Below are 27,160 nucleotides of genomic sequence, written 5' to 3'. Positions count from 1 at the left end.
TATCTCTAAACAACATAGCATGACATATCAATGGCAAAAAATGGATGGGAAGGGGACAATTGCTTTGCATCAGTACTCTGAGCAGTAACATACATGGCCTTACTCACCTAGCAGAACTCCAGAGCTAGCTGATGGCAAGGAATTTTACAAATGTTTGCTGAACAGCTTAAGCACTATTATTTTTAACTTAGTGTGCATATCTATTTTCTAAAGATATGTTAATTTATTTTATTGACTTATTACAAAACCAAATAATTTCCTCTTATTTAAGTGGCAGGTAAATAGAATTCTTTTTATTTTAAATTAAATGGCTTTTTAGGGAAAATATACTAAAAATTCTGAAACTTGTATTGCTTATGAATCTTTTATTGGAATCCTTATCAAGTTGTATTTTTCAAGTTTTTCCTAAATAATCTTCAATGAATTGAAAATATTTTTTGGATTTTACTCAAGGCTATTAACACACAATTTCACTTTGTTAAATATAGTGCTAAACGTTCAACAAAAATGTTGTGTCTTTTTTTTTTCCACTACCACATCCTCCATCTCCTGACTGGATTCTCTCCCCAACTAGCACATATATACCATTGTCTATCTTTAGGATAAGTAAGGGTCATCTTTTGTCTTTATTCTATTCCTCGTATGCTTCTGAACTTGTTGAATTTGAATATAGTCACACCATAAGCATCACATATTTGATTCCCCTTTCAATAGTAAACAGTGCACAACCAGAGCATACCTTCAAAGCTATCAATATACTTACTCTGATATATTATTTTTGTATTTTTGTAAATTAAAATAATTAAATTATAGAACAAGAGTTTCAGGTGGTAAGTGTTGTAAGTTTTACCCAAACTGACTTTTGTCAAACTCGTTTTTGTCATCATATGTGTCAAGTAGTTTTCTCAGGTTTATTTTTAGAATATCCTTGTATAATGAATATTTACACTGATATCTAGTATAAAAATCTTGCAATTTATTTTAGAAATATTAAGATATTGAAAATCAATCTATTTCTTTAATTCATTAAAGACATTTTTGGCTTGTTTCCAGTACTTTCTTACTGGTTAAAAAATGAATTTGAAGTAGTCTGAATTTCATTATTATATGGCACTTTCCATTTGATGAATACAAAGATGATATTCTCTATTAGCTATCTGAGAAGAATTTATTTTTTTAAATTTTATTTATTTGTAAGAGAGAGAGTGAGAGAGATCACAAGCAGGGGGAGCAGCAGGGTGAGGGAGAAGCAAACTCCCGGCTAAACAGGGAATCTGTTGCAGAACTGAGTCCCAGGACCCTAAGATCATGACCTGAGCTAAAGGCTCAGGCGTTTAACTGACTGAGCCACCCAGGTGTCCCAATCTGAGAAGAGTTCTGTATGTTATTCCTATTCATATGAAGTTTAAAGTCTAGGTAATTAACTTAATATTTTAGTGGCTATGTTCCAGGCAGAGAGTAAGAAACAAATATTAAATCAACCATATTCTATGCATTCTAAATGAAAATAATTAATCAATCATAATAAAACCTTCTATTTATGGAATATCAACTTATAAGCTTTCCTCCATATGAACAATGCCAAATACCAGAATGAAGGGTCATCTAATACAAATAAAAGATAGAATTAAAGAATTCTGGTAAGCCATTTAATTTTGAAAAATGGTGCTATATTGTTGCTGAGTTGTGGTTTTCAGTTACATAATATCTGATAAGTGTAGAAGTAACATGAGTGTTACGTGAGATGAGAAATGGTTTATAATTAAGATATTTTTAAAAGTACAGATAAATACAAATTTGTAAACATAGCATTATGGAGGAATAAAAATAAAAGATAGCTACACACTCTAAAGTGAATAAATCTTGGAAAGTTAATAGAGAAGTAAAACAAGGACAGTGCGAAAGTATGGTACATTTTTATGAAGTTCAAACAAATTCTGTGAAACCGTAGATGGACTTAAAGATACTATTATGTATCAAATATTGTAAAAATTAAGCAAGGAAATAGCAAACATAAAATAACCAAAGCATACAAACTTGGGTAGATACAATAGGTGTGATCATGTTCTACTTCATAAAGAGATGAGTTAATAGAGAAAGAGAAGTAACTAGACTTTTTAGAAGTTAATAAAACTTTGCCTGTTATTTCTTAGTAATATAAAATATATGGTTTTCTAACAAAAACGCTTATCTTAAAAATATTTAAAAATAAATTTCAGGGTACTCATAAGGTTCTATTTACTTTTCCACTGAAGGAAAAGCTGGTTGTTGTAGTTGTAGTTGTTTGTTTGTTTTAGTCTCCTCCTAGTTTTTATTATTATAATGTGGAATGAGGAATGTTAGATTGAAAAGTGAATTTTTTTATAGAAAAAATCATTACTTGATTCACCTCCTGGTACAGCAGATGGAACTCCTGAAAATATGCCCTTTTGCCTTATGGAAGAGTAACAGTTATGCTTACTTCTGAAACATACTTGGTGGTTGCCCTAAATAGTGACACCATAGTAAACATTTTGAATATTTGCAGTTAATTTTTATAGTCATAGGGCTCCAAAAGGCACTGCTGGTATCTTAGCAGGTATTTCAATAAAGCTAAAAGTTGCCTGAATGTTTAAAAATATTAACCACGCACAAAACATGGCAGAAGTATTGTCCTCAGATATTATATTTTTCCATATGCTCCTGATTCCAGACATGAAAGTTATTTTTTTAAAATTTTTTATAATAGATTTTATTTATTTATTTGACAGAAATCACAAGTAGGCAGAGTCAGGCAGAGAGAGAGGAGGAAGCAGGATCCCTATTGAGCTGAGAGCCCGATGTGGGACTTGATACAAGGATCCTGGGATCATGACTTGAGATGAAGGCAGAGGCTTTAACCCACTGAGCCACCCTGTGCCCCCATGACAAGTTATTTTTTATAGATATATATACAATGTATTTTCCAGCTATAAGAAAAATGGTTCTGCTATTTTTAACCTTTTTTAAAAATTACATTATTTTTTAATTAAAATTTTATTTTTTAATGTTTTACTTTTCATCTCTCTTTTTTAAAGATTTTATTTATTTATTTGACAGACAGAGATCACAAGTAGGCAGAGAGGCAGGCAGAGAGAGAGAGAGAGAGAGAGAGAGAGAGGGAAGCAGGCTTCCTGTGGAGCAGGGAGCCCGATTCAGGGCTCTATCCCAGGACCCTGAGATCATGACCCGAGCCAAAGGCAGCAGCCCAAACCAGTGAGCCACCCAGGCGCCCCAATGTTTTACTTTTCAATATACTACTTAGAATATAAAACCTATTCCAGTTGGTAAGAAGTTTACTGTTTAAAAAAATGGTAATTTTCTCATTGTGTCTTCCCCTCTCATTGCTTTATTTTGAATAAAAACTTTCACAATAAACATAACTGATGCTTTCCTTTTGATAGTCCCTCTGTTGGTCATATTGTATATGAGCCATGACAATAAGTTTTACAAAATTTATTCATGTTTGTTGATATGTTTTATCATAACTAATTTTTCCTCCCTTTTCTAGATTCCCCAGCTTTCAGACAGGTGGACACTTCAATAAACCATACCCAAGGGATGTATCAAGTACTTCTTAGACATCTCTCAGATCCTTGAGGTCTCATTTTGCTTAATATTAACAAAGATATTTTAAAGTTTATATGGAGAGGCAAAGACTCACAATAGTCAACATAGTGTTGAAGGAGAACAAAGACTGAGGACTGATTTCAAAGTTTACCATAACGATGGGGCGCCTGGGTGGCTCAGTGGGTTAAGCCTCTACCTTCAGCTCAGGTCATGATCCCAGGGGCCTGGGATCGAGTCCCGCATAGGGCTCTCTGCTCAGCAGGGAGCAGGGAGCCTGCTTCTCCTCATCACTCTCTCTGTCTGTCTCTCTGCCTATTTGTGATCTCTCTCTCTGTCAAATAAATAAATAAAATCTTTTAAAAAAAGTATACCATAACGATAATTGTAAGCAAGATATTGTAATATCACAGAAAGACTAGATTAAAGGAACGGAATATATATTATCAATTATATTTTATATTTAATATAAAAGCAAAAGCAATACAAGAGAGCAAAATACAATCTTTTAAACAAAAGGTTCTGGAATAATGGTGAAGCTAAATGTAAAAATATAAAATAAAATAATAAAATAAAATAAATCCAGGAAGATATCATACACTCTTCACAAAAATTAACTCAGATTGGATTATAAACCTAACCATGAAACATGTAGAATGTAATATAGAAGAAAATTTAAATGACCTTGGTTTTGGAAATAACTTTAGCTACAAAAGCACAAGCACTGAATTTAAAAATGTCTACTCTGTGAAACAAAGCCAAAAGAATGAAAAGGCAAAGCACAGACTAAGAAAAAATTTGCAAAATACACATCTGGCAAAGGACTGTTAATCAAAAATACACAAAGACCACTTAAAACTCAACAATGGGGGAAAAACCTGATTAAAAATGACCTTAGCAGATACCTCACAAAGACCAAAGACCTTAGCAGATACCTCACAAAAGAAAATATTACAGATGGCAAATAAGGATATAAAAAGTTGCTTCACATCATATGTCATCCGGAAAATGCAAATTAAAACAAAAAAGAGACACCAGTGCATACCCAGAATCCAGAACACTGACAACAGAACACGAAATGTTGGTGAGGATGTGGAGCAACAGGAATGTTCTTCCATGTCTATTGAGAATAAAGAATGGAAAACAACTTGGCAGTTTCTTACAAAACTAAACATATTCTTGCCAGATGATTCAGCAGTAGCAGTTCTTGGTATTTATCCAAAGAAGATGAAATCTATACCCACAAAGATGTCTATAGTAGTTTTATTCATAACTGACAAAAGCTTGGAAGCAACCAAGATATCCTTCCATAGGTGAAAGGTCAAATAAAGTGTAAAACATGCAAACAATGGAATATTATATAATGCTAGAGAAATGAATTACCACGCCATGAAAAGATATGGATATAAATATTTAATAAATATTTGATTTTAGGCTTCTACCAGTCTATCAATAGTATTAGTATATTTTAAGAGTGAATGCTCAGCATTCACGAATTTACCTAATAAAATGTTTTGGGTTCAATATTTTAAATACTTCAACCTCTATGATTATATTCCTAATAATTTTGAATTGGGGTAAATAAACCTTAATTTTTTGTAACTTGTTTCTTATTGCAAAAGAGCTCAATGAAATTATAGAAAATAAAAATTTACAAAAAAAAAGTTTAGTTTACTATTGCCAAATGATTTAAAACTTTATCTTATATTCAAATACATATATTTTTCTAAATTGATTTATATGCTACTAAAACCAAAAACTTTTAGTTATATTAGATTTCATATCATGCAGTCAATACCAGAAAGCCATCTGGCGATGACTTGTCTTAAATAGAGTTAAGATGGGTGTTATTACAATGCAAGATGGAAACAAAGATAGTATAACAATTGAGTGTTACATAACTTTTCTGTTTTGATCAAGTGACTAATCTACAAAAGGCTTTTATCGGTGACAGACTTGGGAATTTAACAAAACTTTTAAACTAGCATGTGCGACTCATTCCTAGAAAACAACACAATCAATAACACTTTATTTAGATTAAATCATGACTATTTCTCCATTTGAATAAAAAAGGTAGCAGCCCCAATAAGTTTATTGAACAGGAAAAGTTGAAATGCTATAATGCTCCTAAGGAATTAAATGATCCAGTCATGAATTACAAAAAAAGGATATAAATTACCAAAGTGTTTGTGTAATTGGAATGTACAACTGCCCATTATCATACAATAGTGTAGGCTTGTACAAGAACTCTATAAAAGAACTCCACTTCTAAACTGTGGAAAATACGTTCCCTTTAACCCTATATACAACTATTAAGCCACCATTTAGCTTTTAAAATATCCACTTAATACAGGCTTTTTACTCATTTGAACAGGCAGCAGGGCTCTATTCTTATTGCTTACATCTGAAGGATAGACTTCTAGCGTAAGAGGTAAAGCCCATAAAGGAGCCCAATAATAACAACAAAATACAGTTTAGTGAGCCCTTACAATCTGCCAGCTACCTTTCTGAGAATACTTCAATTAATAAAACATATAAAATACCTGACCACAAAGAGCTTACATTCTTTTGAAATATAATAGTGAAATAAACCAATAATAGAGGGGCACCTCGGGGGCTCAGTCTATAGAGTGACGTCGTTTGGCTTGGGTCATGATCTCAGGGTCCTGGGATGTAACTCCCCAGCAGGCTTTCTAGGCAGTGGGGTGTTTTCTTCTTCCTCTGCGCCCCCTCCCAATTCTCTCTCTCTCTGTCTCCAATAAGAAAATAAACCAGTAATAGAATAATGATTGATGGTTGATGGTGATAAGTGTTACAAAAAAATACAAGAAAGGAAAGAGCCATTGGAGAATGCTGCGATGAAAGTTAATTTTATTTTGTGTTGGGTGGTTATATCTCATTTATGAGATGTTATTTGCACAAAGACCCAGGAAGTGAAGAAGGGTGTTATACACATATTAAAGGAAAAGATTGCTCTAGGCAGAGCAAGTAAGTATATAGACTTTGTATGAACAGCTGGTCTGTTACTTTTGAGGAAAAGCAAGGAGGCCAATGAGGAGTTCATAGTGGTGGAGAGAGGAAGAACGTATTGATGCATGACCTTCTAGTACATTGAAACGCCTTCAGTTTTTATTCAATATGAAAGGGGAAGATACCAAAAGACTTTCAACAGCAGAATAAAATCATCTGACTTGATTTTTAGGTTAAGTTGCTGTACCAAAATAAATTTGCAGGGAGAAAGGAGTGCAGTATGTGTGGAAGTGGGGTTATCAATCAAGTCAATAATTCAGGAACATATGATGGTGTTTTTAGCATGCTGGGTGGTAATAGAAGTGGTGAAGTATGGTTTTTATTTTGTATATATTTGGATGGTGAATATTCTGGTGAACAGGATGGAGTATGTGCAGGACAGACAATATCAACATTTATTTTACCTGCACAAACAGAAGGGTGGAGTCTTCATTCCCTGATATGGAGAGAACTCTGAGTTCAAATGTTCTTTCTGATTAAATGGCATAGTGATGATGAGGATTTAGTCAGACAGTGAAAGAGAGCAGTAAGCATAGTGTTAAGCGGTAAGACATTATAATACATTTGAACATCAAAAAACTTTGTGTTGGATCATCTGTTTATGTGAGTAAATAAATAAATAAAGCTTCCTGGGGTTCTGATAGAGGTAAAGAAGACTACTATATGATCCAAAGGGGCACGTGCACCAAATGTTTATAGCAGCAATATCCACAATAGCCAAACTATGGAAAGAACCTCGATGTCCATCAACAAATAAAATATATATATATATATATATGATGGAATACTATGCAGCCATCAAAAGAAATGAAATCTTGCCATTTGCGATGACATGGATGGAACTAGAGGGTATTATGCTTAGCAAAATAAGCCAACCAGAGAAAGACACTATCATATGATCCCCCTGATATGAGGAAATGGAGGTGCAATATGGGGGACAGGAAAAGAGTAAATGAAACAAGATGGGAGGGAAGGGAGACAAACCATAAGAGAATCTTAATCTCACAAAACAAACTGAGAGTTGCTGGGGGGGTTGGGGAGGGTAGGGAGAGGGTGGTGGGGTTATGAACATTGGGGAGGGTATGTGCTGTGGTGAGTGCTGTGAAGTGTGTAAACCTGGCAATTCACAGACCTGTACCCCTGGGGCTAATAATACATTATATGTTAACTAAAAAAGAAGAAGAAGAAGAAGACTACTATAAATCAAATGCTATGGTTTTCAGCAAAGAGTGTCCAATCAGGCATATTTTATTAAGTAACCAAGTAAAATGATGGTCGAAAATTGGAATAACAGAAAACATAAAAATCAGAGATTTTAAAAAGAGATATGGGGCAGTGTAGAGAATATAGTCAATGATATTATAATCGTGTTATATGGTGACAGATGGTGGCTATATTTGTAGTGATCATAGAATAATGTATGGAGATATTGAACACCTGAAACCAATGTAACACTGAATATCAACTATACTCAAATAAAAGAATAGTAAAAATAAAACATTTTAATTTAAAAAGATAAAAAGAGGGACAAGAATTTGAAAAGTGAATTTCAAAAAGAGTAAAGATGAGGCTAAGACATACTCTGAACCTTGAGGAAAACAACATTTTGAAAAATCTTCCCATTTTTAGAAAACTCAAATGAATACCATAAAAGAACCCATTTTAACTGAGAGATGTAATGAATGCTCAAGAAATAATTTTATGACAGGATAATTATTCTCTATGAAACAGCATACAGATACCAGGGGAAACCCCTGGAAGCAAAATAAACTATACTGAAAATAAGAATTAAGAAAAAGATAAATGATGAAGGATAAGAAAATTAGACCTGCGACAGAGACCTAGTGAAGAGAATTTTTAGCTTGTGGTTTAATGTTTTTGAGGATAATCTAGAGTTCATAACTGCCTTGAGACAGACTGGTTGTAGGCAGTTTAGGCAGACCCCTAAGACAGGCCTACTTTGGGCAGGTGGTGTTGGAGGAGGCCATTGGACTGGACAAAGACAAATCCAAACATTTGACTAAAGTGTCTGTGAAGATGTTGAAGTCAGATGCAACAGAGAAAGACCTGTCAAACCTAAACTCAGAAATGGAGATGATGAAGATGATTGGACAGCACAAGGACACCATCAACCTGCTGGGTCCTGCACACAGGACGGTCCTTTGTACACTCTCATGGAATATGCCTCCATAGACAACATACAGGAGTACCTGCAGACCCAGAGGCCTCCTGACCTGGAGTACTGTTACAACATCAGCCACAATGCAGCAGAGCAACTCTTCTCCAAGGACCTGGTATCCTGTGCCTATCACGTAGCCTGAGGCATGGAGTACCTTGCCTCCAAGAAGTACATACACCAAGACCTGGCCACCAGGGAAGTGCTGGTGACAAAGGACAACATGATGAAGATCTCAGACTTCAGCCTTGCCAGAGATATCACCACATCAGTTACTATAAAAAGACAACCAACAGTGGACTACCTGTGAAGTGGATGGTCCCTAAGGCCATGTTTGACCAGATCTACATCGACCAGAGTGACTTCTGGTCTTTTGGGGTGATCCTGTGCAAAATCTTCACTCTGGAAGCCTCCCATATCCTGGCGTGCCTGTGGAGGTGGTTTTCAAGCTGCTGAAGGAGTCATTTGATGGATAAGCCAATAAGTGCACCAGAGAGTTATACACAATAATGAGGGGTGGCTGGCATTTGGTTCCTTCAAGCTGCTGGTAGAAGACCGGGATCATACTGTGGCCTTGACTTCCAACCAGGAGTACCCGGACCTGTCCTTGGCCCTGGAAAAATACTGTCTATGCTTTCCCAACACCCAAAGCTCCACCTGCTCCTCAGAGAAGAATTCCACCTTCTCTCATGTGCTGTTGCCCAGGGAGGCCTATCTGCCCTGACACCCAGCCCCGCTTGCCAATGGTGGAATCAAATGACTAGTATCCCTATTACTCCTGTCCACAGTCCATCATAAGCTGTAACCCTTATTCCCCACCCTCCCTGCAAGACTCACTTCCTTCTCCTTTGTCCCTTTCCTACTGGCAGGAGCCAGCTGCCTACCTGAGGCCTTCACCCCTTGAAGATCACCTCTCTTCCCCTTCCTCTTCCTCCTCCTTACAATCTGCTCATGAAAGAAAGGCACAGAGAGGCAGGTACTTGCTCGTGGCTACTTCCTTCCGTCCCATATGTTGGACCAAGACCCCTCCTTGGCATCTGGTACTGCCTGGATGTCGAGGGAGTGGGAGATGAGGCATGCCAGTGAAAGCTGTCAGAGCTTTCCTGTTTTGGTTTTGTCTGCTTAGCATAACATGTAAGACTGAATTCTGGTGGCAGGGACCTAGTCCTTGGGGCTATAGCACTAGCAAGGGTAGGTCAACTGCTCTGGGCCTTGGCTAAGAGCAACCCCTGCTCCAGAGATATGGTGCCAAGGGCTTATTAATTTTGATTCTAATTTGCTTTGCTAACCAAATACCTGGTATCAAAAGATGGGAAAGCAAAGACTGGTAGCAGTGTTGTGACCATGGGGTCCAGCCCCAAACTATGAAGAAAACACAAAGTGTATAAATCTGAGTAAGTATATATTTACACACCTTTTTAAATAGGTTGTTATCAAAGATTTAATCAATGGGTAATATGCTCCTCGTGGCTGGGAAGCATCAGTTGCCATATATTAAAAACAAAGAAAAGAGGTGTCTGGGTGGCTTCCTCCATAAGTGTCCCTTCTTTTCAGGTCATGATCCCAGGGTCCTGGGATGGAGCCCCACATCAGTCTTTCTGCTCAGTGGGAAACCTGCTTCTCCTTTTCCCTATGCCCTGCTTATAGTTCCTCTTCCTGTCTCTCTGTCTGTCAAATAAATAAAATATTAAAAAAAAAAGAAAGAAACAAAATATTTTTAAAAGTTCTTTTTTTTTTTTTTTAATTTTCTAGGGGTGCCTGGATGACTCAGTTGTTTAAGCATATGTTTGCCTTTGGCTGAGGTCATGATTCCAGTGTACAAGGATCCAGCCCTGCATGGGACTACTTGCACCCCAAGGAGCTTGCTTCTTCCTCTCCCTTTGCACGTGATTCCCCCCGCTTGTGCACTTTTTCTCTCTATCTCTCTCTTTCTCTCTCTTGCTGTCAATAAACAAAATAAAATCTTTTACTAAATAAATAAATAAATTTCTAAACCTACTTTCACTTTAGGTCCCTTAACAAAAATTGCTACTGCTTCATTTAAAAAAAAAAAAAAAAAAAAAAAAAAAAAGGTAATTTAGAAAGATGCTTCCAGAGCTAAAAGGCTGTTTTTTTGTTTTTTTTTTTTTTTGTTTTTTTTTTTTTGGTCAGGATTAAATATAGAAGTGCTTTAAAAAGTAAAAGAAAAAATATGCTATATTAACACTAATCACAGTATAACTTTGGTGGTTATATCAAGATAATGAAAAGTGATTTTAAAGCAAATTTCATTATCAGACATAAAGATCAAGTCAAAATTACAGAAGAGTAAAAGGATGAATTCCTCAGGGAGTATAATAATTCTTGACATTTGGGGATATATACGGAAAAACTAAGAACAAAAATCATAACTTCTACCTTAGAAGAGAAAAGGAAAAACATTTCAACACCTTTATTTTAAGATTATATAGATAAATGGTCATCAAATTGGTAAGATATGTAAGACTTGAACAAAATTATCAACTAACTAGATATGCTTGATATTACAGAAAACTCCCAACAACCGCAGACTACATATATCTTAAGCCATGATTTTCTTTGCAAAGGTCAACATTGATAATGCTCTAGTCATACCTCCGTGTACCAGGAAAGAAGTAGCATATTTCTTGAAAGACACAGCTATCAAAGCTCCATTGAGAAACCGTAAAGATGGAGAAGGGATTTGCAACTTATATATCTGATAATGGACATCTCCTCTGATTATTAAAAAAATGAATAAAAATAAAAAACCTTACTAATAACCAAACAGAGTATCCAATTTTACATGTGAAGAAAATTATTGAAGAGACATGTCAACAAAAGGATATGGATGGCTTATAAGCACATGACAAATTTCTCAACATTTAGACATTAAAGAAATACAAATTAAAATCATAATGAGACATGCTTACATATCTATTAGAATGGCTAAAATTATAAAGGCTAATTGTACTTCGTCTGAGCTAGATTGAGAAGCAACAAAAAATCTAAACTGTTGTTGACATATATCATGATACCACCACTTTGGAAAATAGTTTGAAATATTTTTTAAATGCAAAATATGTTGCAGTTACACAAATAGCCATTTCACTTCTAGGCATTTAACCAAGAGAAACAAACCCTATGTTTGTACAAGGACTTGTATATGAATTTCATAGCAGCTTTATTTTTAAGAATTGAAAACAGTGGAAATGTTCATCAATGTCCATCAATAGAGCAAAGACAAATGATGATCTATTCATTAAAGAGATTACTATTCAACATCAAAATGAACTATTTACAATTGGAGATTCTCAAAGTAATGGTGCTGAGAAAAGAAAAGCCAGGCAATGAATAGTTTATACTGTGTGATTCCATGACTAAAAAAAATCTAGAAAATACAAATTTATATATAGTCAGTCATCAAATATATTGGTGAGATTTTAGTGCCTTCTTCTGTGCTCCCATAGCTTCCTACACTTGGATCTCCGAGCATTTGTTACACCATGTGACAATATGAACTCTTTTTCTTTATTCTGTCTTACTAGAATAAGAATCCTTGAAATTTTATGGACATTTGAACTCTCAGTTATTAGCAGAAATTCGATCACACAGTAAGTTTCCAAATATAAAAGCCAGAGTTTTACAATGACTTCTAAGCTTTTACATGATCTAGCCACTCATTTAACCTCTGTGACCTCTTTCCCTGCTACTCTTCAGTCCCTCACAGTGGCCTCCTTGCTATTCCTCAGATATGCCAGGCACGATCCAACCTTATGGCCTTCAAGACAGCCAATTCCTTTGTCTGGAGTGACCTTATTGCTGATAGTTCTGGGCAAATTCATCACCTTTCCATACCTTTGTTCCATTGTCAGCTTCATTGTAACGATCCTGATGTTCCTATTAAAAATTTTAACTCCCCATCCCCTGCCTAACAACCTTGATTTTTCTCACCCTGATCTAATTTTTCTTTTTCCCCATTGTACTCATCATTTTTGAATGACCTATGCAATTTTTATTAAGGTTTATAGCTCTTAATTTTCTCACTCATTAAAATAAAAGTTCTACGAAGCCAAGTATTTCATTTACCAGTGTAGTCTGAAGTAATATCTGCCATATAATAGGTTCAATAGACAATTGGTAAATTTCAGAAAAAATTAATGTTGAGAGTATACTGAATTTCATAAGTCATTTCAATATTTTTTTCCAAAAAATAAACTATGTAAACATACCTTAAATTTACTTTCAAAATATTTTATAGCATAAAATGGACAATATACATAAGCCTTAAAGAAAATATCATATAAATAACCATTTCATACCTACTTAAAAATTGCATCATACCACACTCCTAGATCCTCTCTGAATGCTCTAAAATAACCCTTCAAAGGAAATACATTTTTAAAAATAACAGATTTTTTGGCAAATAATTTAATAAAATAAAAGTTTCATTCATCTATGTAGATCATAATAAATGTTTTTAATAAGCATGAAATTATAACTCTGAAGTATGCTAAAATGAAACCACCTGCTAAGGGTGAGAGAACAAATATAAACATCATTTTTCCAAATAAGAGGAATTTATTACCTTTGAATCAAATCATGTGGGTTTGTTCAAACTGGCAATAAAGGAATATGGAAACACAAACGATAGAATGTCATATTTTAGATTTCTAAAAGACTACAAAGTGAAGAGTATACATTTTCTAAATGTTACATAATGCTACATAATGACAAGATGACAGGTTGTGAAAAATAGCATTTTAAAAGCTCTACTAATAATGGAACGGAAGGTGTCATTTCCCTATAATTTTATATATGTCATTAATTTACTATATCTGGATACAACATATTACCAAACAGATGTTCATCAAAGACTAAATCATTTTTAATGGAACATAATAATTTGAACCTACATCTATTAATCATTTTTTTCGATCAAACATTTATATTCTCGCTAAACATTTTATCAGTTGTCGACAAAATTTAAAAAAAAATAGTATAAAAAGTCGTGTTAGGAAAAGTAGATTTTCTTTGAAATTTGCATTTAAATGAAAATATTTGCTGATATTTTTAAAACTTTAAATGTAATTTTATATATATCTGACCTATCAAATGATATAAAATTTTTGGGGACTTAATATAGTATGGGGCACATGGTAAGCAATAATCAGTTTTTTAGTTGATCCAAGTGTTCGACCTTTTTAATTATTGTAGTACCACAATTTACTTGTTCTAAGATTTGTCCTCCCCCCCCCATTTTAATATCTCTTAAGGTGGCATTCACCTTGCACTTGAGGACATATCCTAGTTTAACTGACAGCATTTCTCTTTCTTAGTCGAACATAAACTATATTGCATCTTACACTTGATGAAAGCTAGGATGCAATTAAATACTTTATTATAGCTACGATTCTGATATTTGAAATCCTCCAGTAGCTTCCTGTGCCCCCAGAGTGTAGTACCTCACCTCCTCGGCATAGTATACAAACCATCTCAGCCCCAGTGTTAACCCCGCGGCTCAGACTCCGTCCCCAGGTGATGCTGCCAGATCAGCTGTCGGTTGTCATGAACTTGCTGTAGTTTCCCGAATGCACTGTGCTGCCTCCTGGCACTTTGAAACTTGACACACTCATCCTCATTCTTCGCTTTGCCCTTGTCTATCACCTCCCCTGAAAATCTGTTCCTAAGTGGCTTTTCCCAGCTCCAACCTACCCTTGGCAGTCTTTTATCTCCCTGTGGTAAAGCCTGTCACACTGCACCATGGACATGCCCTTTGTCCCACTGAGAAGAGAAAAGGGACAGTGAGGGCCCGCCAGCATTTGCAGCTCTAGTGCAGAGCCCCATGCCTGGCTTGCAGGAAATGCCAGATCATAAAGACAAACGAAGATCATCCTCTGCATAAAAGCAGCTGTTCTTTGCCTACCGCAGGATCTGGATCAATAAAGGGCAGCCAGTTATTATTGCTGTTTTTCTAGGGATTTTTTTCCCATATATTTAAGGGGTTTCTGGTTAGCCCCAGAGGGCAATGTTTTTTCTTCTAGAGGGCAGGCAGAGGGCTGCATTGTAGTTCTGGAATTGCCAAACTGGAGGGCTTGTGGGCCAGGCGTTGAGGACAGAAGTCTGAGAACACAAGCAAACTTATGTTTCTGGGCAAGGGCATGGCAGTTACGCTCTGCAGAGCTGAATCGAGATCTCGTGCATCTGAAATCAGGTGAGGATCTGACGAACACTCAGGTTGGAGTTTCTGTCCCTTATGGCCCTCTTCATGAAGAGGTGGTGGATCACGAGGCCATGGAATTTTTCCCACAATGGGAGTTGTGAGATGCTCCAAATCGTAAAGAGTCTTCTGCAGAACGATTGAGACCTGTTGGTTGGCTCCAGGATTTCCCATACAGATCGATTCCGAGTAGGGTTCTAAGAATGGATGGCTGGGAAGCCCGACTCTCATTCCTCTTGTGTCCTAGTGACAAGACACGTTAGATCAGCTGGATCTGGGGGATCTTGGAATGAGGCAGGGGCACAGGGTCCCTGAAGGGTTCTCCTAACCAGAAGTTTTGACACAGCTCCAACGTGCAAGATTCCCACGTGGAGACGAGATTTGTTCTGATGGGTGCCTCAAGAAACAGCCATATGCTGCTATTGGAATCCAGGCCTCTGAGGAGAGATGACTGGACAACAAAGCAATGGATCCGATTAGGATCTAGGGGCCTGCTCATTCCAATTTACTTCTGGGGACATCTGTCCACGGGTCTTAGTGCAAGTAGATGCTCAGCTGGTGTCAGACCGCCCTTGTTTTTCCTGGGCAGTCAACACTATTGGGATGGCCCCGGGCACTTTGGAGGTTTATCATCCTATTTCTAGGTTTGTGGCCAATGGAATGGGCAGAATTCCCAGGCACAGTCCTCAGGTTTGGCTCCAAGAACCTGTGCCTGTAGGTTTTGTGGGCCAGGGCTGTGGGGACAGTTGTCTGAAAACACAAACTCGGCTTAGGTTTCGGGTCGTAGGTATTGCAGGACTGATCTACAGACCGTGAGGAGAACTCTTCAGGATATGAATAAGGGTGCGAGGGTGAGACGCTTGCTCAAGATTTTGTCTCTGGATATTGTGTCACTGATGGCCGTGGAATGTCCGGGTGGCCTCATGGGCCATGGACGAGTCTTCCTCTCTGGGCATTTGGCCCGATCCCAAGAGTTTGGGGTTATTCTTTGAGATGGGAGGAGTCAGTTTTGTTTTGTTTTTACCTCAGGTGTCCCACCAAAAGAGAGTTTCCAGAGTAGAGACCTGGGGAGGGGCGACTGGACAACCAGAAAGCTGGTTAATACTTGGGGCCTAGGGGCATGGCAAGCCCATTATGACGTCTAATGGTCCAGCCACTGAGAGGACTTACTAGAGGACAGGACTCATGCTGAGGGTCACAATGCGTGTTTGTGCCCTCTTCGTACTCAAGCATGGGCGGGGCCTCATGGTGAACACTGGTTTCTCCTACACTGAACGTGGGACAACATGCCAACCACAAGGTTTCTTGCCATAGGGAAGGAGGAGTTCTGATTTCTGCATCACATTCACCCCTTGGCGGGGTGTGGAGTTAAGGTCTATGTTCTGAAGCCAGAGAAGCTAGGTTGGGAATAGATGACGAGCTAAGGCCATGGCGGGTCTGTTGTGCTCAGTGTGCGGTCAGCTGTCTGGGTGTTGGTCAGGAAGTCTGGGCTCAGGCTGTGTCAGACAGTGTATTAGTGCCCAGATTTGTCGATATAATTTGTGTACAGAAGGGTTCCGTGTAGGTCTATCCTCACTTGGGGTGTCTGGGAAGCTCCATAGGGCAACATTTTGTTTTTTTTCTGGAGGGCAGGCAGAGTGCTGCCTTGTGGGTCCAGAATTGCCACACGTGAGGTCTTGGGGGCCAGGACTGTGAGGACGGAGATTGGAGAACAGAAGTTTCACATAGGTTTAAGGGCGAGGGCAAGGCCGGTACACTCTGCAGAGCTGAATCAAGATGTCGTGCATCTGAACTCAGGGAGAGGATCAGACGTTGGCTCAGGTTGGAGTTCCTGTCCATGATTTCCCCTTCAGAAAGGGGGTGGGGGCTTCAGAAAGCCATCACGGTTTTCCCTAGTTGGGAGTTGTGAGATGCTCCAAAACGCAAGGATTCCTTCTGCAGGACATTTGAGACCTATTGGATGGGTCCAGGACATTCCATATGAAAGGATGCCAGAGCAGGGTTCTAAGGGCGGAGCCCTGGGAAACCCGCCACGCATCTCAATTGTCTCCTAGCGACATGACAGGTTCTATCTGCTGGCTCTGGGGGAGCAACCGAGAAGCCAGAGTTGAAATGGACTCTCCTGCGGATGGATCCTAATGTGGGTTTGTGTCCATGGAGACCTTGGAAAGGGGTGGTGGCACCGGGCCCTGAAGGATTCTCCTAACCGGAAGTTTTGACACAGTTCCAGCCTACTCTTTTCCCATGTCGAGACAAGATTTGCCTCCGGAAACCCCCGCATGCTGGTATTTGAAAACATGCCTCTGAGGAGAGATGCCTGGAAACCAAAGCAATGGATCCGATTACGGCCTAGGGACCTGTGAGGTTCAATCTACTACCCTGGTGACATCCAACTACGGTATGAGTGGAGGTAGATGCTCAGCTGTTGTCAGACGCCCTTGTTTGTCCCGGGCGGCCTACACAATTGGGATGGCTTCAGGGACTGTGGAGGTTTCTCCTAATTTGGAGGCGTGTGGTCAAGTGAATGGGCAGAATTCCAGTGGAGTGGGCAGGCACAGACCTGATGTGTGGCTCCAGGGGCCCCAGCCTGGAGGATGTGTGGGCCAGGAGTGTGGGGATAGAAGTCTGAAAACACTAACTCAGCTTACGTTTGGGGACATAAGTGTGGCAGGCCCGATCTACAGACCGTGAGGAGAACTCTTCGGGATATGAAGAAAGAGTGAGTGTGAGGCATTTATTCAGGCTTTTGTCTCTGGATTTTGTGTCAACCATGGCCGTGGAATGTCGAGGAGGCCTCATGGGCCATGGACAAGTCTTCCCCTCTGTGGATTTGGCATGAACCCAATTGTTTTGGGTCCATCTTGGGGATGGGAGGAGTCCTTTCAGTTTGGTTACCTCAGGTGTTCCTCCAAAAGAGGGATTTCAAAGCAGAGCCCTGGGGAGGGGCGAATGGACAAACCGAACTAAGGTTAGTTCCATCCACTGAGAGGCCTTCCTTGAGGACAGAACTCACGCTGAGGGTCACAATGTCTGTTTATGCCTTCTAGGTGCTCAAGCATGGGCGGGTATCATGGTCCACACTGTTGCTCCTACACTGAACTTTGGGCTCCATGCCAACCACATGTATTCTTGCCATGGGGAAGTAGTAGTTCTGATTTTTTCATCTCTTTCACCGCTGGGCCGTGATTGGAGTTAAGGTCTAGGTTGTGTAGTCTGAAAACCGAGCTTGGGAAGAGATGACGACTTAAGTCCATGTCAGGTCCGACGTGCTCAGTGTGGAGCCAGCTCGCTGAGTGTTGGTCGGGAGGTTCAGGCCTAGGCTGCGTCAGACCAGGCATTAGATTTCAGGGTATATTGTATAATTGGGGGAGAGTCGAGTGCCGTGCAGCTTGATCCTCATTTAGCGTTTCTAGGTAGCCCCAAGGGCAACGTTTTTCTTCTGGAGGGCAGGCAGAGTGCTGCTTTGTGGCTCTGGAATTCCCAAACTGGATGCCCTTTGGGCAAGGAGTGTGAGGACAAGTTAGGCGTAGGTTTCGGGACGAGGGCACGGCAGGCACTCTCTGCAGATCTGAATCGGGACTTCGTGCATCTGAAGTCAGGGAGAGGTTCAGACCTAGGCTCAGGTTGGAGTTTCTGTCCATTATGGCCCTTTCTTGAAGGGGACAGCATCTCGAGGCCATGGAGGTTTACCCAGGAGGGGAGTTGGGATATGCTCCAAGCCACAAGGATTTTTTCTGATCAATAATTGAGATCTGTTGGATCGCTCCAGGATGTTTCATACGGAACGACAGCAAAGCAGGGATCGAAGGATGGAACCCTGGGCAGACTGCCTCGATTCTAACTGTCTTCTAGTTAATAGACAGTTTTGATATGCTAGCTCTAGGGGAGCAACGGAGGGGGCTGAATTGAAATGGTCTCTCCTGCGGATGGGTCCTAATGTGGGTTTGTGTGCATGGAGACCTTGGCACGGGGCGGTGGCACACGGACCCTGAATGCTTCTCCTAACCAGAGGTTTTGCGTCATCTCCAAAAGACAAGTTTCCCATGTGGAGACTAGATTTGATCTGATTGGTGCCTCAGGAAAGCCCCACATGCTGATATTGGAAACCAGGCCTCTGATGAGAGATAGCAGGAAACCAAAACAATGGACCCCATTGGGCCTAGGGCCCTGTCCCGTTCAACCTCATTCTCTGGGGACATCCATCTACACTATGAGTGGACATGGATGCTCAGCTGGTTTCAGGCAGCCCTTGTTTGTCCTGGGCGTTCTATGCTATTGGGATGGCCTTGGGGACTTTGGAGGTTTCCCCTAGTTTGTATGATTGTGGAAGGGGCAGAATTCCCGTGGAGTTGAGAGGCACAGACCTGATGTGTGGCTCCAGGGTCCCCAGGCTGGAGGGTATGGAAGCCCGGAATGTGGGTATAGAAGTCTGAAAACACACACTCGGCTTGTTTTGGGGACATAGGTATGGCAGTCCCGATCTACAGACCATGAGGGGAACTCTTTGGGATATGAAGAAAGAGCGAGTGTGAGGCGCTTAATCAGGCTTTTGTCTCTGGATTTTGTGTCAACGATGGGCGTAGAATGTCGGGGAGGCCTTATGGGCCATGGATGAGTCTTCCTCTCTGTGGATTTGGCGCGATCCCAATTTGGGGGTTAATCTGTGGGATGGGAGGAGTCCTTTCAGTTTGGTTACCTCATTCTAAAGCAGAGCACTGGGGAGGGGCAAATGGACAACACGAACTATGGTTAAAAATTGGGGCCTAAAGGCATGGCAAGCCCAATATGCCATCTCTTGGTCCAGCCACTGAGAGACCTTACTTGGGGACTGGGCTCACAGTGAGGGTCACAAAGCGTATATGTGACCAACGCAGCCCTCCAGCATTGGGGGGTCAAAGGGCCACACTGCCATCAACTATACTGAACGTTAGGCAACACGCTAACCACAAGATTTCTTGCCATGGGGAAGGATTTCTGATTTCTGCCTCATGTTCAACCTTGGGCAGTTATTGGAGAAAACGTCTAGGTTCTGAAGCCTGAAAACCGAAGTTGGGAGGAGATGACGACCTAACGCTTTGTCAGGTCCGATGTGTGCAGTGTGAGTGGAGCTGGCTGGGTGTGGGTCGGGAGGTCCAGGCTCAGGCTGTGACAGAAAGGGCATGAGTGCCCAGGGCATCCTGTAGAATTCGGGTACAGTCAAGTGGCGAAAAGGTTGATCCTCATTTGGGGTTTCTGGTTGGCCCAGAGGGCAGGCAGAGGGCTGCGTTGTAGTTCTGGAATTGCCAAACTGGAGGGCTTGTGGGCCAGGAGTTGAGGACAGAAGTCTGAGAACACAAGCAACCTTAGGTTTCTGGGCGAGGGCATGGCAGTTACGCTCTGCAGAGCTGAATCGAGATCTCGTGCATCTGAAATCAGGTGAGGATCTGAAGAACGCTTAGGTTGGAGTTTCTGTCCCTTATGGCCCTCTTAATGAAGAGGTGGTGGATCACGAGGCCATGGAATTTTTCCCACGATGGGAGTTGTGAGATGCTCCAAAATGCAAGGATTCCTTCTGCAGGACATTTGAGACCTTTTGGATGGGTCCAGGACGTTCCATATGGAAGGATGCCAGAGCAGGGTTCTAAGGGCGGAGCCCTGGGCAACCCGCCTCGCATCTCAATTGTCTCCTAGCGACATGACAGGTTCTATCTGCTGGCTCTGGGGGAGCAACCGAGAAGCCAGAGTTGAAATGGACTCTCCTGCGGATGGATCCTAATGTGGGTTTGTGTCCATGGAGACCTTGGAAAGGGGTGGTGGCACCGGGCCCTGAAGGATTCTCCTAACCGGAAGTTTTGACACAGTTCCAGCCTACTCTTTTCCCATGTCGAGACAAGATTTGCCTCCGGAAACCCCCGCATGCTGGTATTTGAAAACATGCCTCTGAGGAGAGATGCCTGGAAACCAAAGCAATGGATCCGATTACGGCCTAGGGACCTGTGAGGTTCAATCTACTACCCTGGTGACATCCAACTACGGTATGAGTGGAGGTAGATGCTCAGCTGTTGTCAGACGCCCTTGTTTGTCCCGGGCGGCCTACACAATTGGGATGGCTTCAGGGACTGTGGAGGTTTCTCCTAATTTGGAGGCGTGTGGTCAAGTGAATGGGCAGAATTCCAGTGGAGTGGGCAGGCACAGACCTGATGTGTGGCTCCAGGGGCCCCAGCCTGGAGGATGTGTGGGCCAGGAGTGTGGGGATAGAAGTCTGAAAACACTAACTCAGCTTACGTTTGGGGACATAAGTGTGGCAGGCCCGATCTACAGACCGTGAGGAGAACTCTTCGGGATATGAAGAAAGAGTGAGTGTGAGGCATTTATTCAGGCTTTTGTCTCTGGATTTTGTGTCAACCATGGCCGTGGAATGTCGAGGAGGCCTCATGGGCCATGGACAAGTCTTCCCCTCTGTGGATTTGGCATGAACCCAATTGTTTTGGGTCCATCTTGGGAATGGGAGGAGTCCTTTCAGTTTGGTTACCTCAGGTGTTCCTCCAAAAGAGGGATTTCAAAGCAGAGCCCTGGGGAGGGGCGAATGGACAAACCGATCTAAGGTTAGTTCCATCCACTGAGAGGCCTTCCTTGAGGACAGAACTCACGCTGAGGGTCACAATGTCTGTTTATGCCTTCTAGGTGCTCAAGCATGGGCGGGAATCATGGTCCACACTGTTGCTCCTACACTGAACTTTGGGCTCCATGCCAACCACATGTATTCTTGCCATGGGGAAGTAGTAGTTCTGATTTTTTCATCTCTTTCACCGCTGGGCCGTGATTGGAGTTAAGGTCTAGGTTGTGTAGTCTGAAAACCGAGCTTGGGAAGAGATGACGACTTAAGTCCATGTCAGGTCCGACGTGCTCAGTGTGGAGCCAGCTCGCTGAGTGTTGGTCGGGAGGTTCAGGCCTAGGCTGCGTCAGAACAGGCATTAGATTTCAGGGCATATTGTATAATTGGGGGAGAGTCGAGTGCCGTGCAGCTTGATCCTCATTTAGCGTTTCTAGGTAGCCCCAAGGGCAACGTTTTTCTTCTGGAGGGCAGGCAGAGTGCTGCTTTGTGGCTCCGGAATTCCCAAACTGGATGCCCTTTGGGCAAGGAGTGTGAGGACAAGTTAGGCGTAGGTTTCGGGACGAGGGCACGGCAGGCACTCTCTGCAGATCTGAATCGGGACTTCGTGCATCTGAAGTCAGGGAGAGGTTCAGACCTAGGCTCAGGTTGGAGTTTCTGTCCATTATGGCCCTTTCTTGAAGGGGACAGCATCTCGAGGCCATGGAGGTTTACCCAGGAGGGGAGTTGGGATATGCTCCAAGCCACAAGGATTTTTTCTGATCAATAATTGAGATCTGTTGGATCGCTCCAGGATGTTTCATACGGAACGACAGCAAAGCAGGGATCGAAGGATGGAACCCTGGGCAGACTGCCTCGATTCTAACTGTCTTCTAGTTAATAGACAGTTTTGATATGCTAGCTCTAGGGGAGCAACGGAGGGGGCTGAATTGAAATGGTCTCTCCTGCGGATGGGTCCTAATGTGGGTTTGTGTGCATGGAGACCTTGGCACGGGGCGGTGGCACACGGACCCTGAATGCTTCTCCTAACCAGAGGTTTTGCGTCATCTCCAAAAGACAAGTTTCCCATGTGGAGACTAGATTTGATCTGATTGGTGCCTCAGGAAAGCCCCACATGCTGATATTGGAAACCAGGCCTCTGATGAGAGATAGCAGGAAACCAAAACAATGGACCCCATTGGGCCTAGGGCCCTGTCCCGTTCAACCTCATTCTCTGGGGACATCCATCTACACTATGAGTGGACATGGATGCTCAGCTGGTTTCAGGCAGCCCTTGTTTGTCCTGGGCGTTCTATGCTATTGGGATGGCCTTGGGGACTTTGGAGGTTTCCCCTAGTTTGTATGATTGTGGTCAATGGAAGGGGCAGAATTCCCGTGGAGTTGAGAGGCACAGACCTGATGTGTGGCTCCAGGGTCCCCAGGCTGGAGGGTATGGAAGCCAGGAATGTGGGTATAGAAGTCTGAAAAGACACACTCGGCTTGTTTTGGGGACATAGGTATGGCAGTCCCGATCTACAGACCATGAGGGGAACTCTTTGGGATATGAAGAAAGAGCGAGTGTGAGGCGCTTAATCAGGCTTTGTCTCTGGATTTTGTGTAAACGATGGGCGTAGAATGTCAGCGAGGCCTCATGGGCCATGGATGAGTCTTCCTCTCTGTGGATTTGGCCTGATCCCAATTTGGGGGTCAATCTGTGGGATGGGAGGAGTCCTTTCAGTTTGGTTACCTCATTCTAAAGCAGAGCACTGGGGAGGGGCGAATGGACAACACGAACTATGGTTAAAAATTGGGGCCTAGGGGCATGGCAAGCCCAATATGCCGTCTCTTGGTCCAGCAACTGAGAGACCTTACTTGGGGACTGGGCTCACGCTGAGGGTCACAATGCGTATTTGTGACCAACACGGCCCTCCAGCATTGGGGGGTCAAAGGGCCACACTGCTATCAACTACACTGTATGTTGAGCAACACGCCAACCACAAGATTTCTTGCCATGTGGAAGGATTTCTGATTTCTGCCTCATGTTCAACCCTGGGCAGTGATTGGAGAAAACGTCTAGGTTCTGAAGCCTGAAAACCGAAATTGGGAAGAGATGACAACCTAAGGCTTTGGCAGGTCCGATGTGTTCAGTGTGAGTCCAGCTGGCTGGGTGTGGGTCGGGAGGTCCAGGCTCAGGCTGTGACAGAAAGGGCATGAGTGCCCAGGGAATCCTGTAGAATGGGGTACAGTCAAGTGGCGAAAAGGTTGATCCTCATTTGGGGTTTCTGGTTAGCCCCAGAGGGCAATGTTTTTTCTACTGGAGGGCAGCAAGAGGGCTGCGTTGTTGTTCTGGAATTGCCAAACTGGAGGGCTTGTGGGCCAGGAGTTGAGGACAGAAGTCTGAGAACACAAGCAACCTTAGGTTTCTGGGCGACGGCATGGCAGGTACGCTCTGCAGAGCTGAATCGAGATCTCGTGCATCTGAAATCAGGTGAGGATCTGACGAACACTCAGGTTGGAGTTTCTGTCCCTTATGGCCCTCTTCATGAAGAGGTGGTGGATCACGAGGCCATGGAATTTTTCCCACGATGGGAGTTGTGAGATGCTCCAAACCGTAAAGATTCTTCTTTAGGACGATTGAGACCTGTTGGTTCGCTCCAGGACTTCCCATACGGATCAATTCCGAGTAGGGTTCTAAGGATGGATGGCTGGGAAGCCCGACTCTCATTCCTCTTGTGTCCTAGTGACAAGACAGGTTAGATCTGCTGGATCTGGGGGAGAAACTGAGAGGGTTGAGTTGAAATGGACTCTCTTGTGGATGGGTCCTAATGTGGGTTTGTGTCCATGGAGACCTTGGAATGAGGCAGTGGCACAGGGTCCCTGAAGGGTTCTCCTAACCAGAAGTTTTGACACAGCTCCAACGTGCAAGATTCCCACGTGGAGACGAGATTTGTTCTGATGGGTGCCTCAAGAAACAGCCATATGCTGCTATTGGAATCCAGGCCTCTGAGGAGAGATGACTGGACAACAAAGCAATGGATCCGATTAGGATCTAGGGGCCTGCTCATTCCAATTAACCTCTGGGGACATTTGTCCACGGGTCTAAGTGCAGATAGATGCTCAGCTGGTGTCAGACCGCCCTTGTTATTCCTGGGCAGTCAACACTATTGGGATGGCCCCGGGCACTTTGGAGGTTTATCATCCTATTTCTAGGTTTGTGGCCAATGGAATGGGCAGAATTCCCAGGCACAGTCCTCAGGTTTGGCTCCAAGAACCTGTGCCTGTAGGTTTTGTGGGCCAGGGCTGTGGGGACAGTTGTCTGAAAACACAAACTCGGCTTAGGTTTCGGTTCATAGATATTGCAGGACTGATCTACAGACCGTGAGGAGAACTCTTCAGGATATGAATAAGGGTGCGAGTGTGAGACGCTTGCTCAAGATTTTGTCTCTGGATATTGTGTCACTGATGGCCGTGGAATGTCCGGGTGGCCTCATGGGCCATGGACGAGTCTTCCTCTCTGGGCATTTGGCCCGATCCCAAGAGTTTGAAGTTATTCTTTGAGATGGGAAGAGTCGGTTTTGTTTTGTTTTTACCTCAGGTGTCCCAACAAAAGAGAGTTTCCAGAGCAGAGCCCTGGGGAGGGATGACTGGACAACCAGAAAGCTGGTTAAAACTTGGGGCCTAGGGGCATGGCAAGCTCATTATGACATCTAATGGTCCAGCCACTGAGAGGACTTACTAGAGGACAGGACTCATGCTGAGGGTCACAATGCATGTTTGTCCCCTCTTCTTACTTAAGCATTGGCGGGGCATAATGGTGTCAGGGTCAGGGTCAGTGTCAGGGTTTGGGTTAGGGTTTGGGGCAGGCTCACAGTCAGTGTCAGGGTCAGGGTTAGTGGCTACTGTTAGTGTTAGCCCCGCTACTGGGTCATGGACCCATCCGTTCAGGGTCTCAGGATAAACCCTGGGCAGAAGGGTGTAGACCATAACCCGATCCCACTTAACCAGCCTTAAACTGGGTGTGAACATAACTTGCCCACCAGACATCTAACCCTCATCAGCCTGATCCTGCTTGGGGCATCTCCTCCCACGATGGCATGGCGAGGTCCTCTTTACACACAGACACACAGACACCCAGAGGCACACACACACACATACAGACACACACACAGAAACGGGGAAGAGACCTAGGGCTACACCAGTGGATCAGAAGTTGTGGGACTCTCTGACTCTGAGCCCCCTGGTGTCCCCTTTAGATTTTATTAGCCAAAGGTTCTGAGGCATTGGGGAATCCTGATATGACCTGAAGGGAGGCGACGTGTCTGGCGGGCGATCTCTCTTCTCCCTGCATCCTCTCGGCTTCAGTACAGCAGAAGAACATATCGCTTCCTTTAGGATGTGCCTAGAAATGAGCTGGGCAGGGGGGTTTTCTCTGTAATGGGGTGCCTGGATACGTGGGTTCCAATTCCGTTGGGCTCTGTCGTCAGGGAAGTGAGGTCACCACTGCCTGGGGGCTCCTTACCGATCTTCCTCCTTCACCAGAGCTCCCTGAGCCTCGGTCTGCAAGCTGCTCAGGCTCACACTCCACTCAATGCAGTGCCCATCCAGTGACCTCCATACAGCCTCCACCCAGCGCCTGGGAGGCCTGGGTGCAGCTGTTGTCCCCGCTGGAAGCAACCGAGCTGGGTTTAGACTAGGTTAGTGTTAGGGTTAGGGTTTAGAAAGACTTAGGGTCAGAGTTAGGTTTAGACGTCGTTGGGGTCAGGGTTAGCGTAAGGCTTAGGGTAGGGGTCAGGGTTAGGGTTAGGTTCATGTTTAGGTTTAGGGTCAGGCTCACAGTAGGGTCACGGTTAGCGTAACGGTCAGAGTCAGGGTCAGGGTCAGTGTTAAGGTGACGGTTAGGTTTAGGGTCAGGTTCAGGGTCATAGTCAGATTTAGGGTCAGGTTCAGGTTTAGGTTTGGGGGCAAGGTTCATGTCAGGGTCAGGGTTAGCTTTGGGACAGGTTTAGTGTCAGGGTTAGGGTCAGGGTCAGGGTTAGTTTCATGGTTATGGTAAGGTCAGCTTTATGTTTAGGTTCTGTTTTATGAGTAAGTTCAGGATCAGTGTTACCTTTAGAGTTACGATTCTGTCCAGCATCACAGATTGGGTCAGAGTTAGGTTTACAGTCAGGGTTAGGGTCAGTGTTAAGGTCAAGGCCAGGGTCAGGTTTAAGGTTAAGGTCTGACATAGGCAAAGTTCAGAGTTAGGGTTATGATCAGGGTCAGGTAGAGGGTCAGGATTATTGTTAAAGTGGGTTAGGGTTAGGGTAGGAAGTAGGTTGAGTTAGACCGGGTTAGGGTCAGTGTCAGGGATAATGTTAGGGGTTAGTTTTAGGGTTAGGTTCAGCTTTAGTTTTCGGGTCAGGGCCCGTGTTAGTGTCAGGGTTAGGGTTACGATAGTGTTAGAGTTAGGGTCAGGCTCACATTCACTGTCAGGGTTATTGTTAGTGTCGGGGTGAGTGTCACTGTTAGGGTCAGGGTTAGGTTTATGGTCTTTGCCTGGGTCAGGTTCAGGGTGAAGGGTAGCGCCAGTGTCAGGTTTAGG

Source organism: Mustela lutreola, chromosome 1 (assembly GCF_030435805.1).
Source record: "Mustela lutreola isolate mMusLut2 chromosome 1, mMusLut2.pri, whole genome shotgun sequence".
Taxonomy (NCBI): domain Eukaryota; kingdom Metazoa; phylum Chordata; class Mammalia; order Carnivora; family Mustelidae; genus Mustela; species Mustela lutreola.
Note: the sequence above shows the minus strand (reverse complement) of the source record.